The sequence below is a fragment of the Mauremys mutica genome, chromosome 1 (assembly GCF_020497125.1).
Source record: "Mauremys mutica isolate MM-2020 ecotype Southern chromosome 1, ASM2049712v1, whole genome shotgun sequence".
Taxonomy (NCBI): Eukaryota; Metazoa; Chordata; order Testudines; family Geoemydidae; genus Mauremys; species Mauremys mutica.
This window is the reverse complement of record NC_059072.1, coordinates 139,107,366-139,123,851: the sequence shown is the minus strand read 5'-3', so window position 1 is coordinate 139,123,851 and position 16,486 is coordinate 139,107,366. Positions and strand designations below refer to the sequence as shown.

Here is a 16,486-nt window from a genome sequence, read left to right as displayed (position 1 = left end):
GTTTACCATACACAGACCGACGGGCTGGTCGAACGCTTTAATCGGACCCTGAAGAGCATGTTACGGAAGTTTCCCCCAGACGACCTCCGACGCTGGGACCAGTTACTACCCCCACTGCTCCTGGCGATCCGGGAGGTCCCGCAGTCTTCCACGAAGTTCTCCCCATTCGAGTTACTATACGGCCGACGGCCCCGAGGCCTCCTGGACCTGATGCGAGAGACATGGGAACAAGCCCCGTCCCCTGCCCAAGGCCTCTTGAAATACGTGCTGCAGCTTCAGGAGCGCCTGGCCCAGGCAGGGGCCCTCGCCCGCGAGAATCTGAAAGATGCCCAGGAGTCTCAGGCACAAACCTACAATCGTGGGGCGCAGACTCGCGAATTCCAACCCGGGGACCGGGTCCTACTCCTCCTCCCGTCTAGCGAATCAAAGATTCTGGCCCGGTGGCAAGGGCCATACGAGGTGATCCGACGGGTCGGGCCTGTCACGTATGAAATCTACCAGCCCGACTGGCGGAAAAAGAAGCAACACTACCACGTAAACTTTCTGAAACCAGGGAGGGAGCGAGAGGGGCTGTTGATTACCCCCTACCCGCCGGAACCTGAGCTGGGCCCCCAGGTGGCAGAACCAGTGGACTCCGAAGGCCCCCAGCTCGGACCAACCCTAACGACAGAGCAACTTAAACAAACCCAGTCTCTCTTGTTGGCATTCCCCCACACCTTCACAACCCATCTGGGGTGCACCACTCTTGTCCAGCACACCATCCAGACAGAGCCAGGCATGGTAATCCGAGGTGCAGCCAGGCCTTTGCCCTACCACATGCGGCCGATCATCGAGGAAGAGGTACGAGCCATGTTGGACTTAGGGGTCATCGAACCAGCCCAGAGTGAATGGCGCAGTCCAATTGTCCTAGTCCCCAAGCTGGATGGCAGCAGACAGTTCTGCACTGATTTCAGGCGCGTCAACGCCATCTCGAAGTTCGATGCGTACCCGATGCCCCAAGTAGATTAGTTGCTCGGCCGGTTGGGAGAAGCCCGATACATCACTACTCTGGATCTGAGCAAGGGGTATTGGCAGATCCCACTCGAACTGGCCTCCCGGGAGAAGACCACTTTTGCCACCCCCATGGGCCTGTACCAATTCACCAGAATGCCCTTCGGCCTCCATGGGGCCCCGGCCACATTTCAGCGGCTGATGGACCACCTCCTCCAGCCCCACCAGGACTACGCCGCCGCATACCTGGATGACGTCGTCATTTATAGCTGTCAATGGGAGCCCTGAGGTCTCTGCGGGCTGCCGGGCTGACAGCCAACCCAAAGAAATGTCGAATCAGGTGGCAAGAGACAAACTACCTGGGGTATACCGTCGGAAATGGACTGGTAAAACCCCTCATAGGGAAGGTTCAGGCTATTGCCACCTGCCCCCCGCCAACTACCAAGCGCCAGGTACGCCAGTTCCTGGGGCTGGCTGGCTACTATCGACGTTTCATCCCTCGGTTCGCGACCATCGCAGCCCCCCTTGACTGGATTGCTGGCCAAGGACAGTCCCCGACAGATACGGTGGACCCAGGAGTGCGACGCAGCATTGCAGACCCTCAAGGACAGCCTCTGCCGTGAACCCGTCCTCTGCAGCCCTGATTTTGATCGGGCCTTTATCCTCCAGACCGACGCCTCGGAGGCGGGACTCGGCGCGGTCCTCTCCCAAGAGGTCAATGGGGAAGAACACCCGGTCATCTATATCAGCCGGAAGCTATTCCCCAGGGAGAAGAACTACGCAGTGGTGGAGAAAGAGGCCCTTGCTATAAAATGGGCGTGCGACGCCCTCCAGTATTATCTCCTGGGAGCCCCATTCACACTAGTTACAGACCACGCTGCGCTCCAATGGTTGGCCCGAATGAAAGACCACAACATGAGGCTGCAGAGGTGGTACCTAGCGCTACAGCCTTACGCCTTTACGGTCCTCTACAGAGCTGGGAAGGACCACGCGAATGCGGACTTTCTTTCCCAGCTGGGAAGCATGGACGGGTCCGGCCCCGCTGCACGGGAGCCGGACTTGCGTGGGCGGGTGTGGAGTGAGGCGGCCTGGCTCCCAGCCGCACGTGAGAGGGATGAGCCAGAACAGCCGCCTCAGTGGGCGGAGCCACCACCGCCTGTCCCCGCCCCCCCGGAAGTCAAGGGGCAGGACAGGAAGTATAAAGGCCCGGGCTAGCGCTCAGTTGCGGCCTGGCCGCTGGAGAGGACAGACGCTGGTGCCCGAGCTCCTGCTGAACTGAGCCTTCCCTGAGCCCAGTACCCTGAGGAGGACTCGCCGAGCCTGCCCCGAGCCCGGTACCCTGAGGAGGAGTCGAGCCCGCCCGTGCACCCGTATCCTGAGGAGCCGATGCTGGTGGACCCCCCCTGCCGAAGCCATGACAACACAGGTACCAGTGGAGGGGGAGATTGGAGTTGGCCCAGGGATAGCCGACCCCAGTCTGGCTGTAGCCGACACTGAGCCTATATCAGTGTGTTGCAGCCAGGATCCCCACTGACTGCAGCAGATCCACGCCGCTGCTAGGGCCCCGGGCCGGGACGCAGTGGAGTGGGTGGGCCTGCGTCCCCCCCTGCCTCTCCCTACTTACGGGTGGCAGACTCCCCCTCACCCCCAACGCTCAGGCTTAGAAGCCTGGACTTACCTGTGGGCTGCTCAGCCCTGCCTGAGGGTCTAAGCCCTGTATCTGTTGCTGCCCCGCCCTGAGCCAGGGCTTGGGCTTTACAGACTTGAACTGTTCATTTGCTCAGCCCCTGCCTGAGGGTCTGAGCCCCTGAACTGGTGTTTGTTGCCCCGCCCTGACCGAGGGCGTGGACTTCAAGACTGAACTGCTACTCAGCCTCCTGGAGTGGGGCGGCCTGGTTCCCAGGCGCCCCGAAGGCGAAGTGACCCCTCACCTGACAAGGGGACCCGTACACGGACCCTTACACCATCCCAAAAAATGTGAAGCAAGAAATGCTCTGCTGTCTTTTATTTTTTTATAGTTAAACCAACCCTCAGTTGAACTATTATGAATTCTTTAAAGACCCATTCTCATGGATCAGATTACTGCACCAGTGATGGCTGGATTTCAAATTCATTTCACACACTTTCAGGGAACTGACAAGTTTCAGAGTAGCAGCCGTGTTAGTCTGTATCCGCAAAAAGAACAGGAGTACTTGTGGCACCTTAGAGACTAACAAATTTATTTCAGCATGAGCTTTCGTGAGCTACAGCTCACTTCTTCAGATGCATCCGAAGAAATGAGCTGTAGCTCAGGAAAGCTCATGCTGAAATAAATTTGTTAGTCTCTAAGGTGCCACAAGTACTCCTGTTCTTTTTTCAGGGAACTGATGCAGATACCTGGTAAGTGGCAGCACCTGACTTAAAAATGTGTAACCAGCCTCAGACCTCTCAAGTAACATCTCAACTTGGTGGAGAATGTTAATCTAACCGGTGAACATATATCAGTGGGTGGAAATAAAGTCCCTCCTCTAGTTACTGACATATTAATTCACACCTTTGTGTTGTTCCAGGAACTCTTAAACACTTTAAGCCCAAAGGAATATGATTTCTGTTTCTAATATCATTTGGTGAAGCTGGCTTCTTGCTGCATCCCAAAAATTTCCCAGCTGTTGTGCAATGACAAACAACTATAAGGTTTGGATTTTCATAACACTATTAAACAAAAATTAATCATTCACATCTATTGATCCAGATTATAAAACAAAGACAGAATTAATAGAAGACAACCAGCAAACATTTACTGCATTTTCGTAACTGTTCATCTCATTATTTCTGACACAATTACAGTACAGATATTGATAAAAATCTTGTGGCATTTTAAAAATAAAGAGCATATGATTTTGTTCCAAATTCAGTATTCTGTAACTGATAGATCATGCGCCAGATTTACCCCCGATGTAAGGTAATTGATGCCAATGGAATTATACTGACAATTAATTTGGCTCCTTGTTTTCAGAGTGTTTTTGAAAGATGCTAATTGAGATCATAGTAAATTGCAGACTAAATGGACTCTGGGACTAAATGGAGCATGTAGGATGGCATAGCTTATGTTCTACTGCAGCATGTGCCATATACCAAGGGACTGCTTTCACTGGGCTTTGGATCAGGCCCCCAGGACACAGTGCTAAGAAAATAAAACTGTCCAAAAATGTTTAATAAGGCTTTTCCATGAAGTGCAACTTTAGGAAAGTAATGCATTGGAGCCCTGCCATCTAAAATACATTGATGGGTTGCAAGAAGGAGCCAAGGCAACCACAGCTTCAGCTTAACCCATGGCTGCTCTTTAAAGATCAAGTGCTAATTCTCCTCTGATTTTAATCTTTTAGTAATTATTTGAGGCCAATGCATAATATGATATTTATGGCCTTGTATACTTTGAGCTGTCAAAACAGCAGTGCAGTTTCCATGTGTTATCCAAATACAGACATTCCTTCAAATGCACATCAGTGTGTGAGCAATCTCCCTATCATGATACATGGTCTGCCCGTCACTAAGTCATCTATTTAATATTTATAGCAGAGGCATTTCTAGTACTCGTGTTTCCACTGTATCTGAACACCAGTTAAAAAGCTATGAACCTAATCTTGCAACCAATTGTTACCAGGCATAGAGCTTATTATCCTTCAATGGGACAGCTCATGGTAATAAACCTTATAGCCTGGAGCTACTCTTGGTAGGATTAGGGCCTACTTCAACTTTCACATTGTCCAAAGGGATATAAAATCGGACTTTCTGTGATCTCTAATTGTGTATATTCATATCAGTGTAACACAGGTTGAAAAATGAGATTGTATTTAACAAGGTAGCCATCATTGTAAATGTACAGGACTTGGTCTGAGGGGTTATAGTTGATACTTTGAATTGTTTCTAACATTTTATCCATAATTATGCTAATTTTATCTTCCTGTTCAGTGTTTGTGTTGTATGTGTAAAATATTTCCTCTTCCCAAGTGTTGACAGGTCTTGTGGCATATAGAATACCACATATGATGAAAGTGTTGGAAATGGATGGCTTGTAATGCCTTGTATTCCAAGTATGGAGCACATCAAGTGTGGTCTCGTTGAGTTTGCTAATCATAATGTTCCCTGTGTTGTCCTCGGTTGAATAAATTACCCACTATCCACTTTCATCCACTGCAAAGTCCATATCTTGCCACCCAACACCAGCATAAGAGAAACGGTTACCATAAGCAGCATTCGGCAGATTTTTCCTCACAGCCAATGTGTTTCTGTTTAAATTGAGCTTGCTTGAATTATATACATTGTAATACATGAAGTTATTGTAAACTGCAGTGCCACTGCCTTCCCCATATTGAATTTTTAACTCTCTAGCATTTTTAATAGCAGCAAATCATCGTAGGAATTATGAAGTCTGTAATATTCTAAGAGTCTCCCATCTGTGTTCAAAGGTGCAACCCAGTATAGGTCCTTCTGCGGAATCCAAAGAGAGTAATCCCTACCCCAGGAACCATATTTGAAGGAAAATCCTCTCCAGTTCAGCTGTACAATATAGGGCTGGCTGATATTCACAATTCCACCATGACCACAGCTTCCTGTAAGCAAAGAGAACATGCAGGCTTTTCAAATGGCATAATTAGGAGAGAGGCTTTAGTGTATGCGCTTTATAAGAATTAGCATTGTTGCAAGAACAGAAAAATATACATATTTTTGTCAAAGATTTTCCTTGCACCATGTAAACAGCACATGGATTTCAGTTCTGTAGCAGTTCCAGTCTGACTGAAATACAGTTGTTATACCACTAGAACTGGGATCATACTGAAAAAAACAGCCAACACTCCAGCAACACATTTTAGAGATCTCAGTTTTTAGTCAGTACTCATTTGCAGTAAATAAGTGATTAGCTTCTGTTTCAGATAATTGACCAGTTTTCTGTTTCCACCTATTCTATGCTTTCCACCCTGCTGGGCTGGGAAATCACATAGAAAATACAATTTCAGAAGCATTTTAGGTCATTTTCTCCTGCAGTGGAGCACAGTTCTGGAAATATGGGAACCGAGAAGGAACATCTTGTCTCACTGTACCTCCGTGAGTTTTGGAAGGTGTAGGAAGAATTAGCAGCACTAGTTCTAGAGGCTCATCTCAGATCTATGATTAGCAAGGTACTGTCAAAATCACCACTTTAAAACGATACTTCAGAGTGCCTTCCATTTGAGGCTCTCAATGCAATTCAGATATTAATGAGCATAGCCAGGGCTGGCGCAACCCATTAGGTGACCTAGACATTTAGGCGGTCATTGGCGGTATTTTGGGGGCGGGACCTTCCGCTGCCTCTGTCGGGGGCACCGGCGCTCCTGAGCATAGCCTTACAACAGCTCTGTAAGGGAGAAGTAAATATCCCCAATTTACATGTAAAGTAACTATAAAGTAACCATACAACCTATTTCAACCAGGATAGTCTTGGTTTTTCTTATGATGCCCCAGGATAATTGAAATATCCTGTTGGGTTTTTTTTCATTTCATCAGCCAAAATATTTGTTTTTTTTATAGCTACACGATGCTTGTTCAAGATGCATTGCTATGCTGAGTAGAATTTCTACTGTTTACTGAGAACAAACAGCCCATGGAATGAGCTTTCAGTGTAATGAACAATGTCTGGAATGAAGAGAACTTGAATGAAAGCAAACGCTATTAAAGCTGTTCCTTTGCTCAGAGCGACTGTTGATGACACTTGTTCAATGTTTCACAATAAATGCAGAACACTAAAGTATTGCAAAAAATCCTCCACTCCAAAATACGCAGGTCTCCCTGGGTCAGACGCTGGCAGTGGTGACATCAGCACACTTACAAATAAAAGTATCCTTTTGTCTGATTCTTTGCAGCCCTAAAAGATGTCCCCATGAATGTGTGCCAGTTTTTTCCCTTTAAAAGCATGGTCATCTGAGACACATGTTAAGTGACCTGCATAGTCACACAGCAAGTGAATGGCAGCGCCAAGACTCAAACCAACATTTCCTAACTCAAAGTCAGATGCTTTAACCACTAGATATTGCTCCCTCTTAGAGGTGAAGTAAAGTTTACCTGCCAAGACCTGAGTTTTATGTTTCTATTAATTGATCAATTCAGGGCAACAGCTAATGATATGAAATCAGTGCAGAGGTTGCACATGCTCTAGTTACCCCATAGTGAAAGGGAACTTTTTTGCAACTGGCTTTTAAATGCATGGGGGAGTTATTGAAAAGTATATGGCTGCATACTTGGTTTGGTGTGTTTTATAAAGCTGCTGTTTTGTGTGTGAGAGGGGTCTGTGCAGGTATAGGTGTAGATTTTTTAAAAGTATTTTGTTTGTTTCAAAACAACAGGGTTTTGTACTGTGCAAAATGTGGTTGTAAATGAATTTTAAAAGCAGTTTGTTTTTTTATTCTGCAAAATGAGATGTATTTAAAAAAATGTGTTTGTGTTTTTTTGTTTTGTTTTTAAGTGGTAGAAATAAACTCAAAACCTGTGTTTGCTGTACAGCCTGAAATGGATTATTTGTTTTAAAGCTATGACTTTTTAAATAGAAAAACACCCTAATGAATATTTAGTTTTTAAGTTTACAAGATGGTTTCATGTGTTTTATAATAATGTTGTTTGCTCCACAGTACGGTCAAAACAGGAGAGATCCTTAGACCAGAGGGAAAACAAGCTCAAAAGAAAAAGGAAAGAGACAGCTGATAAGGAAAATTCACCAGCATCAGTGACTGATGGATGGATGAAGCCCAGTAAATATATTTTGCTTATTGCTTTGGTTGTTCTATGAGGTTTTGTATTTTAAGTAAATACAAAGGTGTGGGTGAGAAAGATGGTAAAGTTCAGTTTTGTAAAATGGTCCCCCCCCCACTCCCCCAGAGGAATGGGCAACTTTTCTGACAATGCTGTAGTCAGAGCTACAAGGACACCTCCTCCAGAACCGCCAAAGAACCAGGAAGTTGCTTTGAGATCTTTAACAACACAAAACAGCACAAGAGTACAGATGAAGCATCCGGGCAGTCCAAACCTCATATACGTCAAACCCAAGGGCAAAACAAGACTCTAGTAAAAAAATAAACAACCACACAATCACAACTCCAGTTCTTCAGCGGCCACTGCCACACCAAACCCAGAGAAAACTGTGAGCAAAAACGCCCACATTCACAAACCCAGAGCACACACACTAGGGGTTCTGAACATGCGCAAAACCACACACATTCACAAACCTGGAGCATGCGCTCTAGGGGTTGTGAATAAAAAACCAAGGACTGACAAACCATTCTCCCAAAACCATAAGCTCATCACAGCTCCCCTATATACTAGTATTTGGGAAGAGTTTGATGCTTCATTCAGAAAACTGATGGATGCTGTATCCTCGGGGGGGCTAAAAGAATGGCATTCTGAAAAGAACTGGGAAAAATATGACACTTTGTTCAGAACACTGGTGACCTCTGTATCCTCAGGGGGGCTAATGAATGACTGCAACTCGCTTACTGGATGCTGAAATGAAGTCTGTTCTTCAAAGAACTGATGTAGCTGAATACTAAAAGGCTAAACTTTAAGGTACCTAATGTACATGAAGCAGAGCGATGCGGATAAAGTGAAAATCAGTCTGTATCTACCAGAACAGGAACAGAATGTAACTGCCAAATGCCCAGAAACACCAAAGACCTCAGACTCTGTTGCTCAGGAGGTGTTGGATAATATGAATAAGCGTTATAAGAAAAATGCATTAGTATTGCTAAAGAAGCTGGGCCAGGATAAAAATCTCTCTTCATGGAACGATAAAGGGGCTTTTGTGAACAAAGGCTCTGTAGTTAATGGTTCTAACATGCTCAACTTAGTCAGAGCCGTCACCCAGACGCGTTCTGTTCCTAGCAGACATGTACATAAAAGATGGGATGTGTTTATGGGAGAATAACATGATGGGGAAAGGAGTCGAGGAAAGCTGGCTGTATTTTAAAGAAACCTTATTGAGGTTGCAGGAACAAACCATCCCGATGTGTAGGAAGAAAAGTAAATATGGCAGGCGACCAGCTTGGCTTAACAGTGAAATCCTTGCTCGTCTTAAACACAAGAAAACAGCTTACAAGAAGTGGAAGATTGGACAAATAACCAGGGAGGAGTATAAAAGTATTGCTCAGGCATGCAGGTGTGAAATTAGGAAGGCCAAATCACACTTGGAGTTGCAGCTAGCCGGAGATGTTAGGAGTAACAAGAAGGGTTTCTTTAGGAATGTTAGCAACAAGAAGAAAGTCAAGGCAAGTGTTGGCCCCTTGCTGAATGAGGGAGGGACCCTAGTGATGGAGGATGTGGAGAAAGCTAGTGTACTAAATGCTTTTTTGCCTCTGTCTTCACAGACAAGGTCAGCTCCCAGACAGCTGCACTCTGTAGCACGGTATGGGGAGGAGGTGACCAGCTCTCTGTGGAGAAAGAAGTAGTTCGGGACTATTTAGGAAAGCTGTACGAGCACAAGTCCATGGGGCCAGATGCGCTGCATCCGAGGGTGCTAAAGGAGTTGGCCAATGAGATTGCAGAGCCATTGGCCATTATCTTTGAAAAATCATGGCGAGCGGGGGAGGTCCCGGACGACTGGAAAAAAGCTAATGTAGTGCCCATCTTTAAAAAAGGGAAGAAGGAAGATGCAGCGAACTACAGGCCAGTCAGTCTCACCTCAGTCCCTGGAAAAATCATGGAACAGGTCCTCAAGGAATCAATCCTGAACCACTTAAAGGAGGGGAAAGTGATCAGGAACAGTCAGCATGGATTCAGCAAGGGCAAGTGATGCCTGACTAACCTAATTGCCTTCTATGATGAGATAACCAGCTCTGTGGATGAGGGGAAAGCAGTGGATGTGCTATTTCTGGACTTTAGCAAAGCTTTTGATACAGTCTCTCACAGTATTCTTGCCAGCAAGTTAAAGAAGTCTGGGCTGGATGAATGGACGGTAAGGTGGATAGAAAACTGGCTAGATGGTCGGGCTCAACAGGTAGTGATCAATGGTTCCATGTCTAGTTAGCAGCCGGTATCAAGTGGAGTGCCCCAAGGGTCGGTGCTGGGGCCGGTTTTATTCAATATCTTCACTAACGATCTGGAGGATGGTGTGGACTGCACCCTTAGCAAGTTTGCAGATGACACTAAACTGGGAGGAGTGGTTGATTTGCTGGAGGGTAGGGATAGGATACAGAGGGACCTAGACAAATTAGAGGATTGGGCCAAAAGAAATATGATGAGGTTCAACAAGGACAAGTGCAGAGTCCTGCACTTAGGACGGAAGAATCCCATGCACTGCTATAGACTAGGGACCGAATGGCTGGGCAGCAGTTCTGCAGAAAAGGACCTAGGGGTTACGGTGGACAAAAAGCTGAATATGAGTCAACATTGTGCCCTTGTTGCCAAGAAGGCTAATGGCATTTTGGGTTGTATAAGTAGGGGCATTTCCAGCAGATCGAGGGATGTGATCATTCCCCTCTATTCAGCACTGGTGAGGCCTCATTTGGAGTACTGTGTCCAGTTTTGGGCCCCACACTACAAGAAGGATGTGGATAAATTGGAGAGAGTCCAGCAGAGGGCAACAAAAATGATTAGGGGGCTGGAGCACATGACTTATGAGGAGAGGCTGAGGGAACTGGGATTGTTTAGTCTGCAGAAGAGAAGAATGAGGGGGGATTTGATAGCTGCTTTCAACTACCTGAAAGGGGGTTCCAAAGAGGATGGAGCTAGACTGTTCTCAGTGATAGAAGATGACAGAACAAGGAGTAATGGTCTCAAGTTGCAGAGGGGGAGGTTTAGGTTGGACATTAGGAAAAACTTTTTCACTAGTAGGGTGGTGAAGCACTGGAATGGGTTACCTAGGGAGGTAGTGGAATCTCCTTCCTTAGAGGTTTTTAAGGTCAGGCTTGACAAAGCCCTGGCTGGGATGATTTAGTGGGGTTTGGTCCTGCTTTGAGCAGGGGGTTGGACTAGATGACCTCCTGAGGTCCCTTCCAACCCTGAGATTCTATGATTCTATGGATGTCATGGCAGAACTAAATGTACCATCTTCCATCACGGGCAATGTGGCCAACAGAGATCTATTGGAACACTCCACAACCTCGACTGTCACATCTTAATCATTCATTTACCTGTGTTCACCTTGTTCGCCAGTGACTCCCCCAAGCCGCAGTTGCATTCCACCTCTAAGGGGGTGAACAAAGAGAGGCCACCATGCTCATCAGGGTGTCTCACAAGCATTTGGGTTTTGGGCTTGGGTTCCGGCGTATCCAATATACCAATCAATCTTCTAGAACTGGAAGGGACCTTGAAGGGTCATCGAGTCCAGCCCCCTGCCTTCACTAGCAGGACCAATTTTTGCCCCAGATCCCTAAGTGGCCTCCTCAAGGATTGAACTCACAACTCTGGGTTTAGCAGGCCAATGCTCAAACCACTGAGCTATGGCTGGGTCAAAAGACTCCCCTTGGTCACTCCCTCCTCCTCCTCGGGACTGTCGCTGATGTAGATCTTTCTCTATGGATGGTCAAAGACCCTCATGGCTAGGACAAAGTCCGAAGTTCTCACAGGGATGGTGAAGGAGTCCATATTTCCTCTCAGCAGCCTTTCCATGATTTCTAAAACACGTGTCCTTGGTAAGAGATGGCCTCCTCTGTCTGGTGCTGGGACTTATGGGGTAATAGCGCTGCACTCTGATTGGCAGAGGGCCTTGGGATCAGTTCTTAGTGGTGTCATATGGCCCACTTTCAGGCACTTTCCTGCCCCGGAACTTGTCCTGATTGGTCAAAATCTCCTCTTGCGGTAGTCCTATTGGGGCAAATCCCATCCTAATTGGTAGAGGGCAGTGGGAGGAGTTTGTAGAAGGGGCACATGACACAACTTGCTTCCAGTCATGTAACCACCTTGACCCCGGAAGTAATACCCCCCACAGGCAGGGACTTCCAGTGACAAGTGGCAGGGTTAGGGTTTGATTGATGGTAGGACGCTTATACTACTGCTGGGTGTCCGAGTCAAGAATTGTTGAGTATGTCTAGGCAATACCAGAGCCAGTGTCTAAGTCTAAGCCAGAGGTCGAAGCCGGGTGGTCAGACCAAAGATCAGCCAAGTCCATGCCAAGCCAAAGTTCAGATACAGGCCGAAGGTTAAATCCGAGTAGTCAAAATCCGAGGGATTGGGGAAGATCAGGAGGAAGAGGCAATGCTGAAGCTGGAGCTGGTGCCTGGTGGGCCTGGAGTGAGGCTAGAGAAGGGCAAGGAGAATACTGACCCAGAGTTCATAACCAAAATCTGGAGCCAAGAAGGGTCACACCAAAGACAAAGCCAGAGACTGGAGCCAAGAGTCAAGCCAGAGTTAACAGTGAAGAAACCAGAGGGCAGGGCAGGGCAGGGTGGTACATGCGGGTGGGAATGAGGATCACTTATTGGAGCCCTAGAGACCCCTAATTGTGGGACTCCCTTCCTAGGAATAACAGAAGGACAGCTGGATGACAAGGGGAGCTCCCATCCAGGCTATGTGCCAGGATGTCATCACCCTCCCTGTTCATTTCACTCTCACAGACCCCCTAGCCGGACGGGAGAATAAAGAGCAGAAAGCAAAGGTGCCCCTGGGGGAAAGGCTCTAGTCTGGGACCCAGTCCACTTCCCAGATCTACACCCAGGATTGTGTGACCAGGACCACAGCCCTTCCCCTACGTCTCAGTTCCCACCTGCCAGATGGGGAGGATCCTCCCCTGCTCCAGTGTTAGGGGGGAGTTTCATTCCTGGCTGGGAAGGGTTCAGCTACTAGGTGGGTGGATTGGGCCCCAGGTGAGGGATGGTCAGACATTCGCTGCATCAGAGAGGACCGGGCCATGAAAAGGTCTGAGCAGTGATGACAGGGGAGGGGCTCCCTGTCAAGCCACCCCTCCCAGACTGCAATGGCTATTAAGCATAACCCCTGGTTCTGCGGATGCTCTCATTTCTGGGCCAGCCCCACAGCCCGGACAGCCTGATTCTTCCAAACCAGTATCTCGCCTGGCCGCAGCTCCAGGGGTCGGGGTGGGGCATGGTGTTGAGAGTGAGATACTTGGCTTTGGTTTCTCTCAGTGCTGTGGGCTCTATGGCCGCTCCCCCCGGCCCTTCCCCCACAGTGAGACAGAGCAGTACCTGCGGCAGGGAGTGAGAGCTTCAGGTCATGTGAAGGAGAGGCCCTTCAAGGCTGTCCTAGAGAGCACAGCCCCTGCAGTGCTTTGGGTACCTGGTACAAGCACCTGATGTTAAATAGCTGGGCCATGACCCTCACTCTAATGTCCTCCTGCTGCAAGGGAACAAGGATCAATCAGAGACTCAGACACCCATGAGAACGAAGGGTATTAACGGCACCGGTAGCCAGCAAAATTTCCTTCCCACCCCTCACCATGTCTGAGGGATGGATTCCCCCACCCAACCCTAGGCCTGTTCCCAGCTCTGCTCACCCCTCCCCTATTCTCAGCAGCTCCATCAAAGCGAGAGAGCAGGGACCAGAGCCTGCTCCTGGGACAGAGAAGTAGGATCAGGACCTACCCGGAAGTGGGGGGTGTCGCTCCCAGTGCCCATGGTAAAGATTCTGTGGAGAACAGGCCGCAGGAGACGTGATTCCAGCTCCAGGGCAAGCGGCGGCTTCAATTTGCTGGCAGGAGAGAGGAGCCTGTTGTACACTTTGCAGCTCCAGCGTGGTGCTGACACTGCCATGGACATGACCCCCTCCCCGCAGTGATCCCCTCCCTGCAGACACTGTAACGTTACTGGAGTGAAATCAACCCCCCAGCCAGGAAAGGGGGGGATGTTCCCGCCTCCTCTACTGAGGGATGGGAACAGCCACAGCTGGGGGTAACCTAGCTGGAGGAGGATCTGTGACTCCCGGCTCTGGGCCCAATCAGCGCCAGGGTTAGGGCAGCTGGATGGGAGGGATCTGGTACCTGAGATTGTAAACCGCGGCAATGGAGCTGGACATGACGGAGCTTGGCTCAGACACCACGGGAAGATTTTCAATCAGCTCCTGGGAGACCCCAAGGAAACAAAACTGTGTGTGAGACTCAGGCCCCGCAGACCCACAGGCACTTCCGAGGGAGGAGGCCAAAGTGCTCTGCAGAAACACCCAGTGTCACCCCCACCTCTAACCAGCTGGGCCTCCCATTTCTCCCATCCATCAAACTTCCTTCCCCCTCTCCCACCCAATTCCTCCCTCCCCTCCCCTTTAGTCTTACAATTCCCCCACTGCCAATTCCCGATCAGTGTCACAATTATCCCCTTCCCTGCCCCCCAGACTTCAGCCCCAGGAACCCCTGTCCTCAGCTTCCCACTCCGGCCCCACTAACTCTTCCTCCCATATCTGGATCCCTCGCCCCAGAGGCCGGGCATGGGGTCTCACTCACCGCAATGCTCTCCACAAGGGCTGCTCTTGAAAAGTGGGGTTCCAGGGTGTCCCACCCCTGCTGCTGTGCTGAGAAGCACAGACTTGGGACAGCTTGGAGGAAGTGGAGCTGTTTGGCCCTTTCCTCCACCAGCTAGGAGTGGGGTGGGGAGAGAGAGAGAGAGCCTGTTACATTGGGACCTCCCCGCCCAACCCAAACCAGCTCTAGGGCACAAGACCTCCATGGGGTTGGACAGGGAGAGCCGCCCCCTTCCCGAAACCAGTGTCGCCCTGCACAGACAGGGGTTGTAACTTGGACAGTGTCTGCGGAGAGAGGAGACCTGGCCTGTGTGGGACAAATGTCCCCACTTTGGGATGCCAGATAATGGAGGAGATGTGTCCCCCAATTGCGGGCGAGGGATTCTCTGGTACAAGACCCCCCTGCCTGGGTGGGGATGGAACAAGGAGCAGGACAGACTTGGTGGCAGCACAGCTGGGGGATTTTTGTACCTCATCTCTGCCCTGGAGGTGCTGCTCGATGACCCTGATGTGTCTTGTTCAGGGGACACATCCTCCTCCTCTTCCTCCTCCTCAACCTGCTCCTCCTCTTCCTACTCCTCAACCCACTCCTCCTCTTCCTCCTCCTTAACCCACTCCAGCTGGGCACTGGGTGTCTCTGCACCAGGGAGGGAAGGAGAAAGTATAATCATGGGTGGCAAGTTTGTAGAAATTTTGGTGGTGCCCAGAACCCGCTCCCCCATCTCTGCCCCCCCAAACTCTGCCCCCACCTACCTAAGTCTCTGGGCGGGGTTTCGGGGGGAGGTATGGGGTGCAGGTCCTGGGCTGGGGATTAGGGTGCAGGAAGGGTGCAGGCTCTGAGAGGGAATTTGGGTGCTGGGTGCAGGCTCCGGGCTGGGGCAGGGGATGGGTGTGCCGGAGGGGGTGAGGGGTGCAGGCTTTGGGATGGAGTTTGGGTGCAGGCTCTGGGCTGGGGGTGGGGGTGTAGAAAGGGAGAGGGGGTGCATGCTCTGGGAGGGGGTGCACGCTCTGGGAGGGAGTTTGGGGATAGGAGGGAGTGCAGGGTGAGGGCTGTGGGGCTGAGGATGAGGGGTTCATGATGTGGGGGCTCAGGGCTGGGGCAGAGGATCAGGGTGCAGGGGGAAGAGGGTTGGGGCTGAGGATGAGGGGTTCATGATGCGGGGGCGCTCAGGGCTGGGGCAGATGATTAGGGTGCGAGGGGATGAGGGTTGGGGCTGAGGATGAGGGGTTCATGATGCAGGGGGCTCAGGGCTGGGGCAGAGGATTAGGGTGCGGGGGATTAGGCAGCAGGTTTAAAACAAATAAAAGGAAGTTCTTCTTCACAAGGCGCACAGTCAACTTGTGGAACTCCTTACCTGAGGAGGTTGTGAAGGCTAGCACTATAATAGCATTTAAAAGAGAACTGGATAAATTCATGGTGGTTAAGTCCATTAATGGCTAGCCTCTGTATGTCAGAGGATGGAGATGGATGGCAGCAGAGAGATCACTTGGTCATTGACTGTTAGGTCCACTCCCTCTGGGGCACCTGGCATTGGCCACTGTCAGTAGACAGGATACTGGGCCAGATGGACTTTTGTTCTGACCCAGTATGGCCGTTCTTATGTTCTTAGAAGTCCTTGAACCAGTGCCCAGTACGCAAATATGAAACCTCTCTATTTCTACCTGAGATTCTGCCACTTTGGCCACAGCATCCCACTGGGAGCTCATGGTCAGCTGATTATCCCCCATGACCCCAAGCCTTTTTCAGGGTCGCTGCTTCCCATGATAGAATCCCCCATCTTGTACATAGAGCCTCTATTTTTCTTACCTTCTACACAGGTGATGACTTCTTTTGACAAAATCCACACAGAAATGAAAAAAACCTCACAAAGAATCTCCTCCCCGCCAATCCTTTCTTGGTCCTCTCAGAGAGACCGTGAGATGGAGGCTCGCTGCAGCAAGGCTACAGGGGTCTCTGAGGTTCCCCCTGTCCCGCATCCCTGTCCTGCCTGGCTGTTGTCAAGGGAGCTCTGTGAGGTCACAGCCGCCTCATCGTATTTGCCCAGTAGGCTGAGTTCGTGCCAAAGGCCTTTGTGAAGTCACTGCCACA

At 49.7% G+C, this 16,486-nt stretch overlaps 1 pseudogene; it reads right to left on the bottom strand.

Annotated features, from left to right (window-relative positions):
* Positions 1-4,789: 4,789 nt before the first annotated feature.
* Positions 4,790-16,125, bottom strand: LOC123347186 (annotated as a pseudogene).
* Positions 16,126-16,486: the final 361 nt, after the last annotated feature.